Source organism: Grammomys surdaster, unplaced genomic scaffold (genome assembly GCF_004785775.1).
Source record: "Grammomys surdaster isolate TR1022 unplaced genomic scaffold, NIH_TR_1.0 342, whole genome shotgun sequence".
In the NCBI taxonomy this organism is placed as follows: domain Eukaryota; kingdom Metazoa; phylum Chordata; class Mammalia; order Rodentia; family Muridae; genus Grammomys; species Grammomys surdaster.
This window is the reverse complement of record NW_021604761.1, coordinates 1420680-1441206: the sequence shown is the minus strand read 5'-3', so window position 1 is coordinate 1441206 and position 20527 is coordinate 1420680. Positions and strand designations below refer to the sequence as shown.

Sequence of the window (20527 nt, the reverse complement as noted above, 5' to 3'; positions counted from 1 at the left end):
GGCTCCTTTGCATCAGATGCTGAGGAGCTTGGTGGTTTGTGATGGGGATCCTTTGCATCAGATGCTGAGGAGCTTGGTGGGTCTGTGATGGGGCTCCTTTGCATCAGATGCTGAGGAGCTTGGTGGGTTTTGTGATGGGGATCCTTTGCATCAGATGCTGAGGCCCATAGAAAAGCAGCTGCCTCGATGCATGGAGCTAGCTGCAGAAGTCACCACCTCCTGGGACTTTTACACTCATGCTTTCAGTCTTTTTTGGTTTTTCGAGACAGGGTTTCTCTGTGTAGCCCTGGCTGTCCTGGAACTCACTCTGTAGACCAGGCTGGCTTTGAACTCAGAAATCCGCCTACCTCTGCCTCCCAAGTGCTGGGATTAAAGGCGTGCGCCACCACTGCCCAGCTCTCCATAGACATTCTTTAGAGGGTTGGAAATAATCTTGGTGGAAGACAGGGACTGTCCCTTACCCCAAATAGGCTGGATGTGTAGCTTTGACAGCCTTCACCTGTTACAACTTGATTTCTATGGGATGGGATGGTAGGACCAGGTGACTTGAAAGCAGTCTGGCAAAATTGTGGTGTTCTTTGCTTGCACCATAGAAATTAACAGGAACACTGTCACTGTCAGTGGTGGGCAGAGTGGTCTTGACCAAGACACTTTTGGAACCTTAGGAGATCGCCACAATGGCTGCCTCTCACACGAGGAGCCTTTGCAGAGCTTCTTGGGAATTAGCAATCCTTCTCTTGAAAGTACCATCAGGTTTTGTACTGAACATCTCTCCAGGAGAGAGTAGAGAATCAGCTGATTACCAGAGTGAGTGGAGTGTTAGGCAGGTTTCATATATCCTGTATTTGCTGTACTCATGGGTTTTACTTTGTATTTACATGGTGTATTGGAACTTGAAGCCATAGGCTGACTCTCCTAATAAACCCATTTAATAGCAGTGAAGTAGGTATGGCTGGTCATGTTCAGGTTTTGCATCTGGCTTTAGGCAGTTCTTTTTTTGGGCTGGTGGGCTCAAGGTCTCTTGTGGCCCAGAACCAGGTATGTAGCCAAGGGTAAGCTTGAACTTTGGATCTTCCTGACTCCTGAGTTCTGGGATAATAAGCACCTACCACTATGTTCTGTTTAGGCAGTGCTGGGTATTGAACCGAGGGCTTTGTGCATGCTAGGCAAGCACTATACCAACTGAGCTACATCCTGTTAATATTCCTAGATATTAACATTTTGATCACCCCTGCCCCATGTTATCCACTGCTTATTGTAAACATCTTTTGGCTCTTTGCTTGTGCATAGGTCTGTAGCTGCCCCCTGTAATGCTAAGTAGGTCTGTTTGCTATAGCAGTTTGGCCTTGTGCTGGCCGTTTTACAGTGTTAGAGACCAGTTGGTTTACTTGGCACATCAGCCTTCAGGCTTTACGTTTTAAGGTGTTACTGTATGTGGCAGCAGTCATTCAGAAAGATGCTTATCAGGGACCATTAATGATCTTTGTCAGCTGGTTAGAAATGCTGTGATGATACAAGACCCTGTGTCTTTTGTGCCCCTGTTAACTTTATGTCACTCTCGGTTCAGTTCTAAAGCCTATTTTAAGAATCCCTTTGATATTCTTGGGTTTGGTGGTGGGCTCGTTCACTTCTCTTGGGTATGGTGGTGGGCTCGTTCACTTCTCTTGGGTTTTTGCTTTAGTGTTAGTTTTAGACAGTTTATAAAAACTTAACTTGATTTTAACAATATCTTTCCAGAGCTTGAATAAACCTAAACCATTCATCTGGTCTAACATTGTTTTAAGCAAAGCAAATTGTTTAATTTGGAGTACCCTAAGCTGTATTTTGTTGATCTTTGAGAAACATAATAAATATCATTCTGAAGAAAGAAGAGTCAAATCACGTGAGAGTTAGAGTTGAAACAAGAAGTTAAACAGTTACACTGCATTTCTAAGCAGATGCTGTGACTGTGAAGTCTTTTGTCTTTTTTGGTTTTTTGAGTCAGGGTTTCTTTGTGCAGCCCTGTCTGTCCTGGAACAACTTCTGTAGACCTGGCTGGCCTGGAACTTAGAGATCTACCTGCCTCTGCCTCCCAAGTGACTATGAAGTCTTTTTTTTTTTTTTTAAGTCAGTCTTGTACTTTATTGTCATTGTCGTCTCAGGGCTTGACTGCATCCTTGCGCAGTGGGTACAGCCGCTCCTTCCGCTGCTGCTTCTTGGTCTTCAGCTTCTCTTCATGCTTGGTGAGCCAGCGTCGCATGGCTCTAGTCTTCTTGGGTCGCAGGTCCAGGGGCTTGTACTTCGTGCCCTTGTAGAATTTCCTGAGGTTTTCTTTTTGAGTCTGGTTAATGACAGTGAGGACACGGGCGATAGATTTGCGTACGACTCGTATCTTGGAGAGCTTGGACGCGTGGCGCCGCCTGTCACTTTGGCGACGCGAAGCTGGGACAGTTCCACCTTCAGATCATCCAGTTGTTTCAACAGCTCCTCCTTCTTCTTGCCGCGCAGGTCCCGAGCCTTAATCTTGGCCATTGCTGCGTCGTTCACGGCTGAGGCCGCCTGGTTCGGGACTATGAAGTCTTACATAGCATTTCAAAACTAGCTTAACTGAATCCAAATTTGTGCCCAGGTTTTCTACTTCTAAGTTAATTCTTCATATTTAATGAAATGCCTCCCTCTCATGGTGAGTCAGTCCCATCTGCTAAAGACTGTGTGAGGCCAGGTCCAGTTTTGTAACAAGGGACTGAGAAAAGCACCTGTGAGCATCACATACCTCAAAATGGATGTGAGCACACTGTAGTTACCACTTGTTCTACATCTTCTTTTACTCTATCAGAGTGTAAATGCTTCTATATGACAGTGAAAGTGTTTACTAGTGGTTTGAGGAATGTGATGGTCACAGATGCTTTTCTCACTCAGTCTCTGGTTACAAAACTAGACTGAGCCTCACACAGCCCTTAGCTGGTGACTGAGCCTTCCCCTATGCCATGTGCTTGCAGTTCCCAGTGCCAGGGATCAGTCATGGCTTAGTAAATGTTTATTGAAAACAGGTAAAACTGTGTATATCTCTAAACATCTTCCAGTGATCGTCTCTGATTCTGAAGCATGCCTCCTAAAGAAGCCTGTAATGCTCTTGAAGCTCCTGGAGTGTTTGTAAAAGGCTTCCCCACAGGCCTCAGCCCCACAGGCCGCAGCCAGCCCCTACGACAGTTCTAAAAGGTGGGACTCTTCCTCCAATCCAGAACTCGTTATCAAGGCCTTTTAATGACTTGCTTAGGAATGACTTCCTAAGGAATGACTTGCTTAGGAATGACTGGTGTGACAGATGAAAACGGAGCACATAGGTACTTCATTGTCCTTGAATGCCACACAACACTTAGAGCCAAAGCATTCCTCCCTCTTGCTTCAGATTCCCAAATGCTGGGATTAAGGGTGTGTCCACCAAGCCTGGCTCTCAAACATTTCCAGTGGTGTTGCTTTTTTTAGTATTTGAAGCCAGCACTGAACTCCAGTGTCTTAAGTTATTTGGATATAGCCAGTGTATGTCCAAGTGCCAAACATATCATATCAGGGCTTTGTGTGTTTATCTTCGTTTCCTGTGGTTTAGATTTATGGGAAGCTACATGAGGTCATTGGTTGTGGTATGTATAATGGGCTGGTTTTTTTTTGTTTTTTGTTTTTTTTTTTGGATTTGTTGTTGTTTTGTCTCAGAATTACCTCATTTCTAGTTTTATTGTTTGAATGATTAATTAACAACATATCAATCAGTAGTTTGATCATGGAAGGCAAAGTAAAATCATCAAGGCTAAAGACATCTAGAAGGTAGCTTTCTTTTCCAGCCCTTGGCTTAAGTTAAGGGGAAAGGTTGATGTACTTAATTAACTTTAGGGCAAAGTCTCATTATGTAGCCCTGGATGGCCTGGAATTCACTATAGACCAGGCTGACCTGGCGCTCAGGGATCTGTCTGCCTCTGACCACTGGGTAATGAGACATACCGGTTTTATAATTACTTTAAAACCTATAGTATATTCACATGGTTAATATTCAGAATACACAGAGATTAAGGAATAGAAAGTCTGCCTCCTGCCCTTTCCATTCTCTCCTGGGCTAACTATATGATGGTACTTGTGAGCTCTGCACCACAGAGACAGTTCCTACCTCTTTAACACTTCTGTCTGCTGCTCTTCTCTATTTGGGGGTCCTCTCCTGTCAGTTTGGTCCCCCTCCCCTTTCTGTTCATTAGCTTTCTAGAATTAAGGTTATTTTGTTTTGATCCTCTGTCCGGTGTGGATGAGGGGTTAGTCCTGGTCCTCATTTGGTACACTGCCATGTTCTTCATGGAACCAGAAACATAAGGCCAGAAACCTACACTGCATCTTTTTTCTTTGACATGATACAAATCCTTGACTGGTGATAGCCACAGAGTTGTTGGAGTAAATGACAAGTACCATCAGCTTTCTCCCTTCCCAGACTTTTGCCTCAGGTTGTTTGTCTGTACTAGTGGGGCAAGCTGTGGGTCAGAGAGCCTGTTTGTCATTGAGCTAGTTACTCATGGTCCTCAGGATCTGCTTGAGTCACTGCACATGGTATTTGACTGCAGTGATTTTTATTTCATATGACATTTCTTGTAGATCAGACATCTCCCATGTGCCCAGGTTTATTATGATTGAATGTCACTGCCATGAGGTGAACAAAATCCATTGTTGACTTGTGAGAAAAGGAGGGCTTAATTGGTAGTAGGTATTTGTTATCTCAGCAGTCATAATTGTCATTAGCTACATGTAACCCCTGAGTTTGTGCAAAGCCCTAGGTTGATGTTCTTTCCTAGAACATGGGCTCCCTGTAACTGAGGCCTGATGGGAAGTAAAAAAAAATATGATTCAATACACAGGAAGTATTTTTATTTCCTGGATGTTAGAGGATTCATATCAAATTTAGGCTTGATTCTAGCCCAGTTACCTTTACAGACTAATGCATTTAAAGATGTGAAAGAACTGGTTTTATACTTTGTTTAGAGACAAGGTTTCTCTGTGTGGTCCTGGAACTCACTATGTAGACAGGGCTAGCCTTAACTCATAGATTCACCCACTTCTGCCTCCTGAGTGCTGGGATTAAAAGCATACGATACTGCACCTTACTTGAACTGTTTTTAGAGTTGGGTTCTGTAGTAGACTTTGTTCTCATGAGGAAGAATGGATAGAGAGAGGGTCAGCATCACAAACACCTGGGAAATGAAAATGAGGCCAGTGGAAGTCTTATCCTTACCACTAGTAGCCACCAACCTATATCTAAGGTCTTTGCCTTCCTGTCTAGATGGATGATGTCCAGCTCTTTTTAGCTCAGGCTTGTCACACAGTCATTGTGACCCCTAAGGCTCAGTGGGTGCATCAGGTTGGTTCTGTCTTAGTGTCCTAAGCCTCTTGCCTGAGCAGTGAATGAAAGCAGATGGGGCACCAGATGCTCTGTCGTTTCGCCCATTGCTTTTTCCTTCACACCCAGTGTAAGGTTTCCAGGCGTTTGTGCAACCTGATAGCGGAAAGCGCTTGCTGTAGCAGTCTAGAGATGGGTTGGCTGGAGGCTCTGGTTACTCTGGATCTTGATAAGAGCCATCGATCTAGGTTGGTGGCTACTGGGGGTGGGGGATAAGCTGCCAGTGTTGACTCCACTGGGAAAGGTGATGCGGGCCTCTGCAGGACCTGTAGAATGTCTCCCCCCCCCCCATTCCCCTTAGGATGATCTAGTCAGTATCTTTAGGGAAGCAGCGCACATTGCTATCTCTGTCTTACCTTCCAGAGAATGTGGCTTAGGAGATGATGGCATCCATGAGTAGTCTACCAAGAAGGAATGCGCAGACCTAAAGGACAGGACTATTATTTTAAAATTGTTTACCTCTTAACCTAAACCCAGTGTAGAACTTATTTGAATCACGAAGTGCTGGGCACAGTAGCTTGAATTTTTAGTGGGGCAGGAATGTGTGCATAGACTCCTGATAGAGGTAATGCTTTGCTGACACAATGGATGTCTGCATCTGAATAATATTACCTTGTATTAAAGTCCTAAGACTGGAGGACTCATGCTGGTTTGAGATTGCCTAGGATCAAATGCTGTCTCTAATTGCTTGTCTTATGGGCAGGTTACTTCTGGTTTTAGTTTTTTATTTGTAAACTGAAGATGTTAGTTCCTGACTCACAGGTGATTGGGTTAAATGAGTTAATAGGCAATTGTAGTGCTGCAGCAAGGACTGTGTGTTGTTACCAGGAGGCTGTGACACATGAAGCCAGGATACAGGTCTGTGTTGTTACCAGGAGGCTGTGACACATGAAGCCAGGGTACAGCTGACAGGTGTGCAGAGCTGAGTTTCTGTGTTGCCGACAAACTATCCAGAAATAAAGAGTGTAGTGTGGATGTGACTGAGTAGGGAGTGGGGTGGGGTGGGGTGGGGTGGGGTGGGGTGGGGTCAGTGTTTTCAAGGCCATGTGAAGGGTTGATGAGTGAGTGCACTTTGGGTCCTGTGATTCTTTCAGAGCAGGGACCACAGTTTTGTGGAGTCTCATGGAAGCTTTTGAAGGACAGACTTATGTTCTTTTTCTATATATAACCTCTTTTTGCCCTATAACTTTAGAGTTTAGATAAGAAAATTCAAAACATGTATGTTGTAGAGCTGGGTCAGCAGTTAAGAACACTAGCTGTTCTTCTAGAGGACTGGGCCTCAGTCCCTGCCATCTACATGGTGGCTCACAACTTCCTGGTGTCTCTATCTTCAGTCCTAGAGGATCTGACACCCTCTTCTGGCCTCTACGGGCACTGTACACATATAGTCCACAGACATAGAAGCAGATGAAATACTGACACACATGAAATAAAAATTAAAAAGAAAAAAAACCTATTTAGTGTAAATACACATGACATATATGTAGAGGTCGGAGAGTGTAAGCAGTCAGTTCATTCATGTGTCCCAGGGATTGAACTCAGGTTGTCAGGCTTGGTAGCAAGTATTCTTATCCACGGAGCCATTTCACTAGCCCTAAATTTGTTTTAGAGAATTTCGTATATTATGCAGTGCACACTGACTACTCTTATCCCCCAACTTTCCCCACAAATCTTTCTCACATTCATGTGAGTCTGTACATGTGACCATGGGTTTGGAGCTACCCATTGGATCTGGTGGACTCAGCAGAGGATACACAACTGAAGACAGTGATTTTGTCCTCTCCCAGAATCTGTCAAAAGGTAAAAAAGTAAAGGGTAGGGCTGGAAAGCCCCTTCCCTTTCCTTGATTAATTATTGATGGGGCCTGACTTTAGTAATTACATTTATTGTGAGTGAATGATTGTTAATGGCTCTATCAGTTCTAGAGAACGATATTTTGCAGCCCTTCACCCTGTCTTCTGGCTCTTAGGTACTTCCCACCTTCTCTTCCATAGTGTTCCCTGGGCCTTCGAGGGGGTGGTAGAAATTGTTTGTTTAGTGTTGTTCATGTGCATCTGTGGTAGCTGTGAGTCTGCATTCACCACCAGTAATGATAAGGAGAGGCTTCTCTGATTAAGGCTGGAACCAGCCATTGCCTGTGGGTATAAGAACAAATATTTAGAGGGCAGTTTGCTGTCATGTCAGCTTAGTTAAATGTCTACAATAAGTTCCTCATCTGAGCCTACAGCCTTCTCAGATACAGGTTGTTAGCTAGGCTTGCTGTATCAGACATTGTTGCATTTCTTTCCTTCCCACTTATGGAATGGACTTCACATCTAGGCAGAGTGCAGACGGTTGGTTACCCTCCACCATAGTCAAGCTGCTATTGCACATGACGGGGTGGGTACACATATCTTGCCTGGTAGGCTTGCCTTTTGGTTCATATAATAATGCCCTTTCTCCTCTAGAGCTGTGTCCCTCTTCACACCTTCTGGTGGTTTGAGTTCTAGGCATCAGGAAGTTCCAGCTCTCTTCAGCCTGCTTACATCTTATCTTCTAGTTCTGGTTGCCCCAGACTTTTTCATACAACTCTGGGTTTTATGTATATAAAATTTGCTCATGAAAACAGTTACTGGTAATAAATCATAAAGAAGTTTCTTTTACAATGGTTAAGAGCACTAGTTGGCTCATGCAGAGAACTCAGGTTCCATTCTCAGTACCCACAGGTAGTCATAGCCATCTCTGACTCCAGTTTCAGGGGATCTGTCTCTGTATTCTGAGACAGACACTGCAGGTGCACAGACTGCGTAGGTAAAAACCACTTATACATATAGAATAAAATGAATAATCAAAAATTGTTGTTCACCAGCCGGGCGGTGGTGGCGCACGCCTTTAATCCCAGCACTTGGGAGGCAGAGGCAGGTGGATTTCTGAGTTCAAGAGTTTGAGGCTAGCCTGGTCTACAGAGTGAGTTCCAGGACAGCCAGGACTATACAGAGAAACCCTGTCTCAAAAAACCACCCCCCCCCCAAAAAAAAATTGTTGTTCTTTTTTTTTTTTTCTTGGTTTTTCGAGACAGGGTTTCTCTGTATAGCCCGGGCTGTCCTGGAACTCACTCTGTAGACCAGGCTGGCCTCGAACTCAGAAATCCGCCTGCCTCTGCCTCCCGAGTGCTGGGATTAAAGGCGTGCGCCACCACCGCCCGGCTGTTGTTCATTTTAAAAGGTTTTTTTGGTATACATTTTACAGCCTATTAAAGATGAAAACATCTATCTGCATGAGGTAGAGGCACTTATTTTTATATAAAATCAAACATTGGCTGGCTCTAGAACCTCCCAGGATAGATCATTGCCACTGTTTTCCAGAGGTCGTATATATTTTTATTTTGTAATTATTAGTGTTGAGGACACTGCTTCACATAGATACACAGTACTGAAGTGGATGAAGGATATTTAGGGCCATTTCGAAATTGTTGAAAATTCAGTCTTAATCCTAAACCAAAATTCATTGAATTTGTTGTTGTTGTTGGAGACAGGGTCTTACTATGTAGTCCTGGCTGGCCTAGAACTCAGAGATCCTTCTGCCTCTGCCTCCTGAATGCTGGAATTAAAGGTGTGTACCACTGTGCCCAGCACATTGAATGATTTTTAAAAATGGAATGTCAGCAGCTCAAATAGCAATTTAAAAAATCAAATGTTTCAACAATACAATCCAGAGATTGTATTGCTATATGCTGAGGAATGGTGATAGGGAACTTTTAAGTCTTCATGATTAGACCATTTCATTTCTATCAGAGCAGTAAAAACACTATCATTCATAACATAAAACTGCTTCTGTGTGATCTGAGGTGTTGTTTCAGGCAGAGTCTGTTGACAGGCATGCACATGTTCGTGTGTACTCAGAGCCAAGGCTGCAGTGATGGGGATGAACACCATAGATCCTTTGTGTTTATTACATGTTGGATTCTGAGTTCATCTTTTGGTTCTCATATTTAAACACCTGCCGTTGCTGGCAGCACTCCTTCATGACTGTGGCCTCCACACTCACGCAGCACCACAGGTGGAAAGGCCACCATTTGAGAGGTTCACGGTTAAGGTAGGAGGACATTTGACTATCTCGGATAGCTGGTATCATAAGTTACTTTGCTGCTGCTGTGACAACACAACCAAAGCAAGTTATAAAAGACATGGTTTAACGGGGCTTATGGTTTTAGAGGGTTAAAGTTCATGATGGTAGAACAAAGACGTAGTTGCAGGAACAATTGTGAGACTATGGAGTATTTCCACTGCTTATTTTGCATATTTATGGTCTGTATGCTTTTATACATATTTCTGCATCTATTGTTAATGTCATTTATTGTTGAAGTACTTATGTAGAGGGATGGACAAAGGCAGAGAGGAATAAAATAGAAAATAATGTTAGAAAATTGAATGTGCATGCAAGTGAGTCATTTAACAGTACAGTTATAAAAGGCCAACTGCAGATGAGGAAGTGGGCGGAGCCGAAACCAGGTAAGTCAGAGCCCGTGTGTAAGCCTCTGCAAGCCTCTGCATTTTCATTGATTGGTTTTCTTGTTGGCATTTATAAGCAGATGGACTTGGGATCAGCCTTTTGTTCCCAAAGCTGAGGTGGTGGTAGATAGAGGAGCTTCTGTGACCCCATAGGAGAGAGAGAGCATAGTGCCTACAGGAGTGGGGTGGAGAGTTCTCAAGAGAGCCCTGCTGGAGCTGTTACTGAGCATTGACAGGGAGAGGAAGACGCGTCCATTCCAGGCAGAAGCAATGCATGTTTATGGACAGGGCTTGCAAGGCTGTCGTTGGGGCCGAGGGTCGGGGTTTTCACAATGTCCTAGGCATCCTCAAGACAGTCTTCCCCTGACTACATTGTGCCGGTATTCACAAAGCTAACTGCGTGTGGTTGTCTTATCCTGTCCCTCAAGGAGTATGTTCTGTGGTGGAGCTGGTGCAGTGATACTCTTTGTAGGTTGTTAATACAAAGCTAGGGCTGGCTGTGGAGTTCAGTAGTGAGGCACTTGCCTAGCACTTCCAAGGCCCTGGATTTGCCCCCTGCACTGCATCTGATGCCAGTGGTGGGTGTTCTTGTGTAGCCTCTAGTAGACTCACATTTTTCTCAAGCTGTCGTTGTCATAGAAGAAACTTTCCCTCAGTTTGGAATCACAGTTTGCTTTGTAGAAACAGCTTGAACTTTGCCATGTTTTATTTAATTCATGCAAAGCTCCTGCTCCGGTACGGGTATAGGTTTTGCACTTCATAGCCTTGGATGCTACAGCTGGGTTTATCCCGAGAAACCTTGAGATTCTCCTGAGAGCTGAGTGCTTCATCAGTGTAGCACCGAGGAGGTGTGGCTAGGCGAATGGGGTATCCGTGAACCCTGGACAATACATCGCTGTGACTGTGTGTCTGTCCCTTTTAGGGGAAGCTGTTCTTTTGGAGCTGAATGTTCCATGCTTTGAATTCACTCAGAGACAGACTATTCTGGAAAACAAAGCTTGAGCTGAACCTGGTCAAAGCCTCTGAGTTATGAGAGAGGGATTGAAATCAACTTTTCCAGCTAAAAATAATTTTGCTTACATGTTACCAAAAATGGCTCACTAGAACTGCTTTAAGACACTTGTCTAAGCTTTTAGGTCAAGAAAAAGTTTAGAACACATTTTAAGAAGGATTTGGCTCTAATTTGCTAATTTTTTTTGCCAGGCTGCTTACCCTCATGATTACCTCAGGAGACAAAGAGTAGTAAAAAAGTGTCTGTCTTGGATTCAGTAGGGGTCGAGCGACTCGTTTTGGTTGTTTGGTTTTTGAAATGGGCACTCAGGTAACCCAAGCTGGCCTAGATTGATTTTATTTATTTATTTATTTATTTATTTATTTATTTATTTATTTTAGTGCCTTGTGAATGTAAGGTTGGGGGAAGGGAGAAAAGTAGATGCTGAGTGCTTTTGCTGGGTAGCAAAGAGACCCTAGAAGTAGCTGCTCTCCATCCTGAGCAGTGGTGGACAAACACATAGAACCCCATACTGGGGAAGGTAGAAAGCAGGTGGATCATTATGATATATGATCTCGTATAGCGAGACCCCATCTCAGAAAAGTAAGCACAGTGTTTGTGTGGGCAGCATATAACCATGCAGAGAAGGCCAGCATGGCCTCCTCATGGGTAACATGCAAATTTGTGAACCTTCCCGTATATTTTAAAATTGTAGTTATGTTTATGGTGTTTTGCCTGCATGTATGTCTTTGTACTGTGTGTGTGCCTGGTGTCTGTGGAGGCCAGAAGAGGGCGAGGTTCCCCTGGGACTGGACTTGTAGGTAGCTGCGAGCCTGCGTGGGTGCTAAATAATGAGTGCTCTTAGCAGTCCGCATCTCTTGGCTCTGTGTTGAGTATTTGTATGACACGAAGGAGAGACCGGGCAGGGAAGTTATAAGGGGATACAGCAACAGGGGAGTTGCAGATGTGAGGGGAGAGGATCTTCTAAAACATATTTTGTTTGAAATGTCATAATTATATCTCTTTGTATGCTAATTAAAAATTAAAACAGAAGCAATGGCAACAAGGAAAAACCCCACACAGAATAAGACAAACGAGTAGCTGCTCCGCTTGTGTAGTGAGGGACATGAAGGGCTCTCTGGTTCAGTCAGGCAGTCTGGATATCTTAACAAATCTCTTCCCCAAAATTTTCACAATGTATATAAACAATTTGTATATGTGTGAATGATACATGTGTGTAGATATATGTGCCATGGTGTACCCTATATTGGTTACAAGAACTTTGTGGAATTGGGTTCTTTCCTTCCACCATTATGTGATTCTAGGGATCAAGCTGAGGTTGCTAGGTTTACATGGCCAGCTCCCTTATCTGCTGGGCCATCTTGCCAGCCCCAGGTTTCTTAGTTTGTCAGACAGACTTAAAAGTCCATGGGTGTAGCCCAGGACCAAGCATTGATTAGCTGATAAAGCGGGTAGGTTTGGATAGACTAAACGGGCTAGAGAAGAGGACAGGAAGGAGCTTGTGATCTGAGCCTCAGACCAACCAAGACGTCGCAGGTTTGGATAGTAACGATTCCTGGGGACCCGAGAGTGACTGTGAAGGTGACCACTGGAAATAAGAACTTGCAGTCTAGAGTGTGGAAATGTCTATCAGTTTGAGTGTTGAACAAACAAGACAACATTGAAATCACTGGGAAAGTTGTAAGTGGAATGCCTCATAAGTTGGAGGCTGAGGAGGTGAAGATGATGGAGGGGCTGAGAATCACTTTGTTCTTGGCTGGAGGTGATCATTGGACTTCTAGTTGTAGAGATGCTTGCATCTAGTGGATACAGGGCAGAGATGCTGCATGACACCGCAACTAGTCCAGTCCCAGTCCCATAGTGAAGGATTGACCTGCAGTTTGGAAGTTGAAGCTGTGCTAACTTACAGAACAGTTGTTGAGTTGAGATAGTAATTTATAAAATACGACTTTCTCTTTTTTCAGCCTGCTTTGTAAACCTTGCCATATCATCTGGTGACAGTTGTGGAGCTCCAGTTACAGCTGGACACTGTGCTCTTCACACGTAAGGACAGTAAATTAGCTAGACATTATCACTTTCTTAAAGTTTCTTTTTTTACTTTATTTCATTTTTAAAAATTTAATTTAAACATTAAAAAAAAAAGAATCCTATTTTGTAGTCCAAGCTGGTATTGGACGTGTGATCCTTCTGGCTCAGTCTCCTGAGTGCTGGGGTTACAGGCATGCACCCCCACACCTGGCCTTTAACGTTTGTTTGTAATTTAAAATTAACATGTAAACTTGAATCTTAGAAATATTACACACACACACACACACACACACACACACACACACACACACACACAAACTCTTAAGATGCAAGCCTGTGCCAGTGACCACCTCCTTCAGTTAGAGGTGTCCAGTGTTAGCAGTTGGCTTTGTTTAGCTGGATGTGTGACAGTTCCCGTCTAATTCTCTTTTCCATTCTTTGTTTGTTTGTTTGTTTGTTTTTTGAGACAGGGTTTTTCTGTCTATCCCTGGTCATCTTGGAACTCTCTCTGTAGACTAGGCTGGTGGCATCTGCCTGCTTCTACCTCCTGAGTGCCGGGACTAAAGGTGTGTGTTGTCACCCCCGCCTGACTTCTTTCCCATTCTCATCTACCACACTAGGAAGTTCAATGTTGACAGCCCTCTCTAGGCTGTAATTTCTGAAGGTAGGGCCAGGAGCAAGCCTTTTCTTTGTTCTTCTCTAATTATAATAGAATGCAGTTGTCATTTAGTAAACATTTCTTGTATAGTGAACGAGATAAACTAGTAGAAGAACTGTCAGTGAGGAGTGAAAAAATACCAGATCGATCCCTGTAGAGGTTTGAGGCCTTGCTGGGAGGAGGTGTGTGCTGGGGTGTGTAGGGGTCCTGGTGGGTACAGCTGAAGATACAGAAGATGCAGATGCAGGAGTATTTCTCTGTTTTCCTTCCTTTTTGACATGGTTTCACTAAATAGCCCAGGCTAACCTAGAACTCCTGGTAATCCTTCTGCTGTAGGAGTTCTGAGATTATAGGCCTGATCCAGGGACCCCAAGTATTGTGGGAGCTTTAGGACTAAAAGAGTCCAGAAACTTTTTCTTTTGAGCACTGAGGTGATGGATGTCAGTGGCTCTTGTTCTGGAGAACAGGAGTCGTGTAGATGTGTACCGTCCTTGGAGACAGTTTCACTAAGTGGCCCAGGCTGGCCTGGAACTCTTAGTGATCGTCTTGCTGTAGTCTCCCAAGTTCTGGGATTATAGCCATGAGCCAGGGAGCTTTGTAGGTAATGAAGACATTTTGTTCACCTTTATTCAGCTATTGTCCCAGCTCCTGCCTCTTGCCTTCTCTCCTCCTGTCCTTTCCTTTTCTTTTTTTCTGATCATTAAGGTTAAGTATAAGACAAAGATAACAGATAAGCCCTATGAATGCTGAAGTCAGAGCTTCAAAGTCTTCTTCTTGTTATACATAACATTTATTTAAAGCCAGGTCTTTGAAGTCCTGTGCATGTCTTGGGGTTGATTTATTGTTTCCAGCTCTACAGATCTGTTTAAATATAGGCAGGCATTTTCCTATTTTCCTTGAAGCTATACTTTTACATGTCTTCCTTTTAGATACTGTACAATTAATCATGTATTTATGTATGTTTGGTGTTTTACATGTACCTTCATGAAAAGTAACCTTTGTCATGTGAGCGCCTGACCTCTGCAAGGCTGTGAGCACGGATACCTGCTCCCTGTTCTGCTGAGCACGGAGGAACTGTAGGCTTCACAGTACAGAAGGCAGATTCCTCCCTCGGATGTCTTAACCTTTTGATCATTGTGACATAATATTGCTATTTACAGAGTTCACACTTGAGAACTGTGCAGTTGACTTACCAAAAAAGGATAAAATTTCATGTGTTAGTGAGTTTACGAGTCTGGCTGCATCTTCAGCTATCTTTGCATGTAGGCCTTGGGTTGGACAGGCCTCAAGTATTGATATTTTTTTGTATCAGTTCTTTTTAAAAGGTCAGCTTGGGGCCTGTAGAATGCCTTAGTGACTTAGAGCACTGGCTGGTCTTGCAGAAGACCCGAGTTCAGTTCACCCATGTGGTGGCTCACAGTCATCTCTAACTCCAGTTCTGGGAGATCTGGTGCCTTTCTGATCTCTGTGGGCACTAGCCTCTTGAATACACACCCAATAAAGTAAGGGAAAAAATCAACTGCTTTAAAGAAGGTTAGTTTGTACTTTGCCCTTAGATTCTAATTATGACTACCTTGTTGTTATTTTGGCTGAAAACTAAAAAAAGTTATTGGAATGATATGCACACTTGAGTTGTGTACTCTGACCTCTCAGTTAATAGTAATTTCTTCTCACAGACTCTCCTTACCTTTCCAACCCTGCAGGCCCCTCTAGAGCTGGCCTCAGTGGCTCTCATTTGTCGACTTCCACAAGTTGCCCTTGAAAACATGACTAGATATATTAAAATGATTTTTTTTGTTGTTGTTGTTACTACAGCATTGATTCTTCCAGCCTAATTGGAGGGATTTTCTGTTGTCATCAGAAACACATAAGGAAGGAGGCAGGATGGAAATTCTCGGGCTGTGGCTCCTTGGCTCTGTTACTGGTCCTTTGATTGTCATGTAAGGTGGAGAGACCTCCCTTTCCCACCACAGCTTCCATGATTGTTCAGAAGCTTTCTCTTCCACCACTGGAGTGTGGTGCACTTCCATCCGCTCATCATTTCGTGTAGTTTATATTCAGTCTCTCCATCTCGGCTCTGTACTCAAGTGTGAAATATAACCCAGTCAGAGTCGTTCACTGAGGCTCTGCTGTATGCAAGGTCATATGGGAAAGGGTTAAGGTTCCCTGAGGGCTCAAGATTTAGTTGGTGACAGTACAGAACTCATCTTTTATTTAACTATCAGTTGAAGTTGGGGATGTATGATGTAGGGTCTAAATTGCTCTTTTGTTGATGAGAAAGATATGTGACATAAAATTGAACTGGAATTTAATAATGAGTTTAGCTTTGCTGACACTGGGAAATGGAGAAACAAAAGAAGGAGGAAAGACGTAGAATGTTACTTAATGCAGTTGAAAGAATTTTTGTGACTTTTTGTTTTGTTTTGAGACAGGGTCTTCTTATGAAGACCAGGTTGGCCTCAAACTCACTAGATAGTTGAAGCTGACTTTGTACTGCTGACCCTCTACTTCTCAGGTGTTGGGTTATAGGCATGCAGCATTGGCATGTCAGGATAGCCTTGAGTCTTTCATGAAGCTGTTAATAATTGTGTCCTACCTAACTTCGTCTTGCCCTAGAAACAGCCCCTTTGTCTGGTTTCTTTCTTCTCTACTTGGCATCCACTGCTTGCAGGGTCTCCTTGACTCTGTTACCGCAAAATGCTTCATAAAGCAATACCATACTCAGATAACATTTGTGGAAGAAATAAAAGTCTGTAGAGAAAATAGGAAAACGGGGAAGAAGGAACAAGTAGAGTATTTGGAATCTTGTATCTTGCTTAGGGATAGTGTTACCGATGGGAGGTGGTGGGGGAGAAGGGGCTTTTCCCTGTCTTTTTATTTTTTTGTTTGGTTGTTTTTTGAGATAGCCTTGGCTGGCTTGGAACTGCCTATGTAGATAAAACTGGTCTTGAACTTACAGATATCCTCTTGCTTCTCCTTCCTGGGTTAAAGTGTGTGCCACCATGTCTGGCTTCGTCGTTGGGTTTTAATAATGTCTCTGTGCCTCGTTTGAAGGCAGCCTTCCTTCCATTCTCTTAATGGTTTGGCTGCTGTCTCTGGGATTTGGCCTGTATCTATCATGTGACTGACTATAGTGGCTGAAGAATGTTGGGCTGACCACCCAAGGAGTTGTGGGTCAGATTAATGTGAGGTGTAAGCCAGAGGTTTTGCAGGATGACCATCTGGGTTTAGAGAGAGCCAGTGGAAAGTGGCTGCCCATTAGTTCTCAGGTCTCATGTGCTGGTGCCCACCAAGTCACTCTGAGTTTGCATGATGCCAGGAAAAGTCTGTTCTCTTTCCTGTCAGTCACTGAGAGGTTCTCCTCTTTGGAGCCCTGCTGTTCATTTTGTTATTGTAGTGGGGCCTGTGCTCAGCCACTTTTTCTTCTAGAATTGACTTTTGGAATTGATGTGTGACTAGTTTTTGGCCACAGTGGAAAGTTGACCAATAGTACCGAGGCTGGTTAGCTTGGATTTGTCAAAACAAAACAAAACAAAACAAAACAAAACAAAACACAAAAAACTACTTCTGAGTCTTCTTTTGTAATCAGCAGAGTGAGATCTTTGTCATTTGAGGTCCAAGTGAAGAACCTCTCTGCTCCAGAGCTAAGTCTCTGGGTTTCAGTAGCCTTGTAGTCTTTGGTGGGTGTCTTCTCTTTGGGCTCTTTTCCTGCCCCTGCCCTTTTTTGGTGTTAAATGTATGTGCGTGCACGTGTGGCTGTAGGTTAAGTGTGTGCCACAGCGTGCATGTGGTTAGTGTCTTGCGGATCAGTCCTCACCATCCACCTTTTTGAGATAAAGCCTCCTTGGTGATTTTTTTGCCATTACTAAAGCCAGGCTAGCTGGTCCACATGCTTCTGGGGGATTGTCTTGTCTCTAGCCTCCTGTCTTGCCATTAGAAGTGCTGGGATTACATTCTTGTGCTACCACCACACCCTGCTCTGTGTGGGTTCTGGGAACTCTAATTTAGGTCCTTACACTTGTGTAGCAAGTTCTTTATCCACCAAACCATTTCTCCACTTGGACATTTTTTTCAAAGTTTTATTTAAGTCAGAGGTGTTTGGCTTTAGCAGATATTATTAAAATATTCTTTTTTTTTTTTCTTTCGAGACAGGGTTTCTCTGTGTAGCCCTGGCTGTCCTGGAACTCATTCTGTAGACCAGGCTGGCCTGGAACTCATAAATCCGCCTGCCTCTGCCTCCCAAGTGCTGGGATTAAAGGTGTGCGCCACCACTGCCGGCAAAACATTCTTTTCTTACTTGGTGGGTTCTAGACTGGTATGTATTGTGGGAGACCCACGGTGGCAGTGCTGTCTCTCACCTATTGGCTAGTACTTTCATGGAATCTTTGGTTGTGAATCTATCATGCTTCATTAGGAAAAGAATCATAAAAAGGAAGAAGAAAAATTGTTTGGGAGAAGAAAAATCAGAAGCAGCTTTCCTGAATCCAGATGGGATCATGTGTGACACTGAATCCACCCCCTCCTCCCGCTCTCACCAGATGGGATCATGTGTGACACTGAATCCACCCCCTCCTCCCGCTCTCATTGCAGTTGATCTCACTGCAGCTGTTTCCAGCTGGCTTCTGCCTTTTTTGCCCAGGCCCCTTGGGATGGCTGCAGTGACTAACATAGCTGGGCTTTTTTCTGTCATGGTCTGAATGTAGAAATGGTGGAGGAGGAGGCAAACGGTGAGTTGGGTACCCTAGAGTGGATTTTTTAGTGGGGATCATTGTCTCTTCAGGTTCATTGTCTTTTAATTGTGGATCTAAAAGGTAGCATTCATTGGTAGGAGGGGCGGTACAGGAGCCAATTGGAGAAACCCAGATGTGCCTCCTCTGCTTTTTCCCACCCTGCATTTGTCTGTCTGTCTTTGTCTTACCTTTGAATCTTTTTCATATGTGTGCGTATTTTGCCTCCATGTATGTTTGTGAACCATGTGTAGGCAGTACTTGGGAGGGCCAGAGAGGGTGCAATATACCCCCTGGGATAGGAGTTATAAATAGTTGTGAACTGTTGTGTGAGTGCTGGGAATTGAGCTCAGGTGGTCTGGAAGAGTAGTAAGTGCTCTTAATTCCAGGCCCCACTTTTTATTTGAGAGGGAGTCTCTCTGCATAGTCCTGGCTGTCTTGGAACACTATGTAAACTAGATGTAGACCAGACTAAGTTAGATTCACTGGATGCCTCTGCCTCCCACATGCTGTAATTAAATGTGTGCACCACCATGCCTGGCTTCCTCTGCTTTTTACCCCTTCATTTCCTTCACTGGGTGATGGCTGAGGGAAGTTAATAAAACTCAGGCAGTGTTTTCTATATACCCTTGGTTTTGGTACTGGTAGGAAGTTTTGTTTGTTTTTTGTTTTCCCAAGGAGTTCTTCCTTTTCCTGGCAGTAGATAGGTAAGCGCTGTCTTCTCCAGCTTAGAAACCTGTGTAATGAGGTAGCCGAGCCAAGAGAAGAGGAGTTTTTTGGGTGTTTGGTATTTCACTTATTATGCCACTTTCTGCAGGGGAAACAAGCTGCAGAGAAGACACCATGCTGGAGTCACCAGCCACATCTCACTGTAAAGGACTTGAATTGGCTGGTTTTCACTGCAAATTTATTAAACATAGGCTTTGAAAAACTACTACAAAAATTATGTGAAATATTTCATTATGCTTTAAAAATACCATGTTTTTATATTAACATTTGAAATTCCAATACTTTAGATATATTAGGGTATTAATAAAATATTATTAAATCAAGCTCACCTCTTTTTGCCTTTTAAATGTGGTTACTAGAAAAAGTCAACTTGAATAGATGTTTTATTTCTGGCTTCCATGGTATTTGAAAGCCCTTTCTTTGATAGAAGGCACTATAGTACAGGCAGTAGCCCCAAGAGAAAGCACCCTTTCTTAATGGTTTGGGATTCCTGTGTCACTGTGATATCAGCTGTCTGTTGGTGCATAGCAAATGGCACCCATACTGACTGGCCTCAAACAAGTTTCTTCCATGCACAAATTTGGTAGTAGCACGAGTCTCTCTTGAGGTTCAGGCCTTTAGTTGGCTGGACCTCAGTTACCTGAAGGCTTGTCTGTAACAGTGTATTTGCTTCGTTTATGCACTGGGCTGTTAGAAGTAAGTCTAGCTCCTCCTGGTGGGAGGAGAATGGGGTACCACTTCTTGAATGGACCCAGTAGCAGATGTTTGTGATGTGTTTTAAAGTCTCCCTGGACCTCACTGGTTGCTGATTATGGTCAGTACAGTTGCTGAAGCACACTCCACCCTCACCTGTCAAATCAGCAAGATAACTTGGAATAATTGTTTATTTTTAGCTTTCAATTCTATCCTATAATAAAAACAGATCTTTAGTTGGAAGGGCAAAGGTGAATTTAGCTCCACCATCACTTATGCACATGTGTGATATCTTCTCAGGGCCTCAGCTGAGGCTCAGGAGTGCAGAAATGCTGCTGGGACTTTGCATAGGAAATGTGTTTAAAGTGCCTGTGAGTTTGTGTGTCACATTTCTGTAAAAATGAGAGAGTCACAGTCTGAAATACAGCAGGATAGGATATCCTACTTTCTATGTTGTAACTGGGGAGATGAGGTGTGTTCATTTCCATGTGAAGCTGAGTCAAGGGAGGTGCAGAATATAGAAGCAGGTAAGGCCGAGATGCAGTTGTAGTTGTATCCCAAGGTGGGTCATGTGTGCTCCCTCTCTTAGTAGCTGTTTGTTTTGGACTCAGCCCCAAACTTGTGAAGCTTACATTGAGGCAAGAGCTAAAAGTTAAGTGGCCTAGGAGATGCAGTCTTGAGAACAGATTGTTGTCTGCTTGGGTCAGAAAAAGAGCTTTAGTATAAGGTTAATAGGAGTGTGGGGATGAGGAGTGTGGGGATGAGGAGTGTGGGGATGAG

At 43.7% G+C, this 20527-nt stretch overlaps 1 protein-coding gene and 1 pseudogene across 6 annotated transcripts in view; one reads left to right on the top strand and one right to left on the bottom strand.

Moving 5' to 3' along the window:
- The window catches only part of Rbfox2 (RNA binding fox-1 homolog 2), a 249215-nt gene that overhangs the window by 10890 nt on the left and 217798 nt on the right, over nucleotides 1-20527 (top strand). The gene's annotated exons all lie outside the window — the stretch shown is intronic.
- On the bottom strand, nucleotides 2138-2511 carry LOC114630574 (annotated as a pseudogene).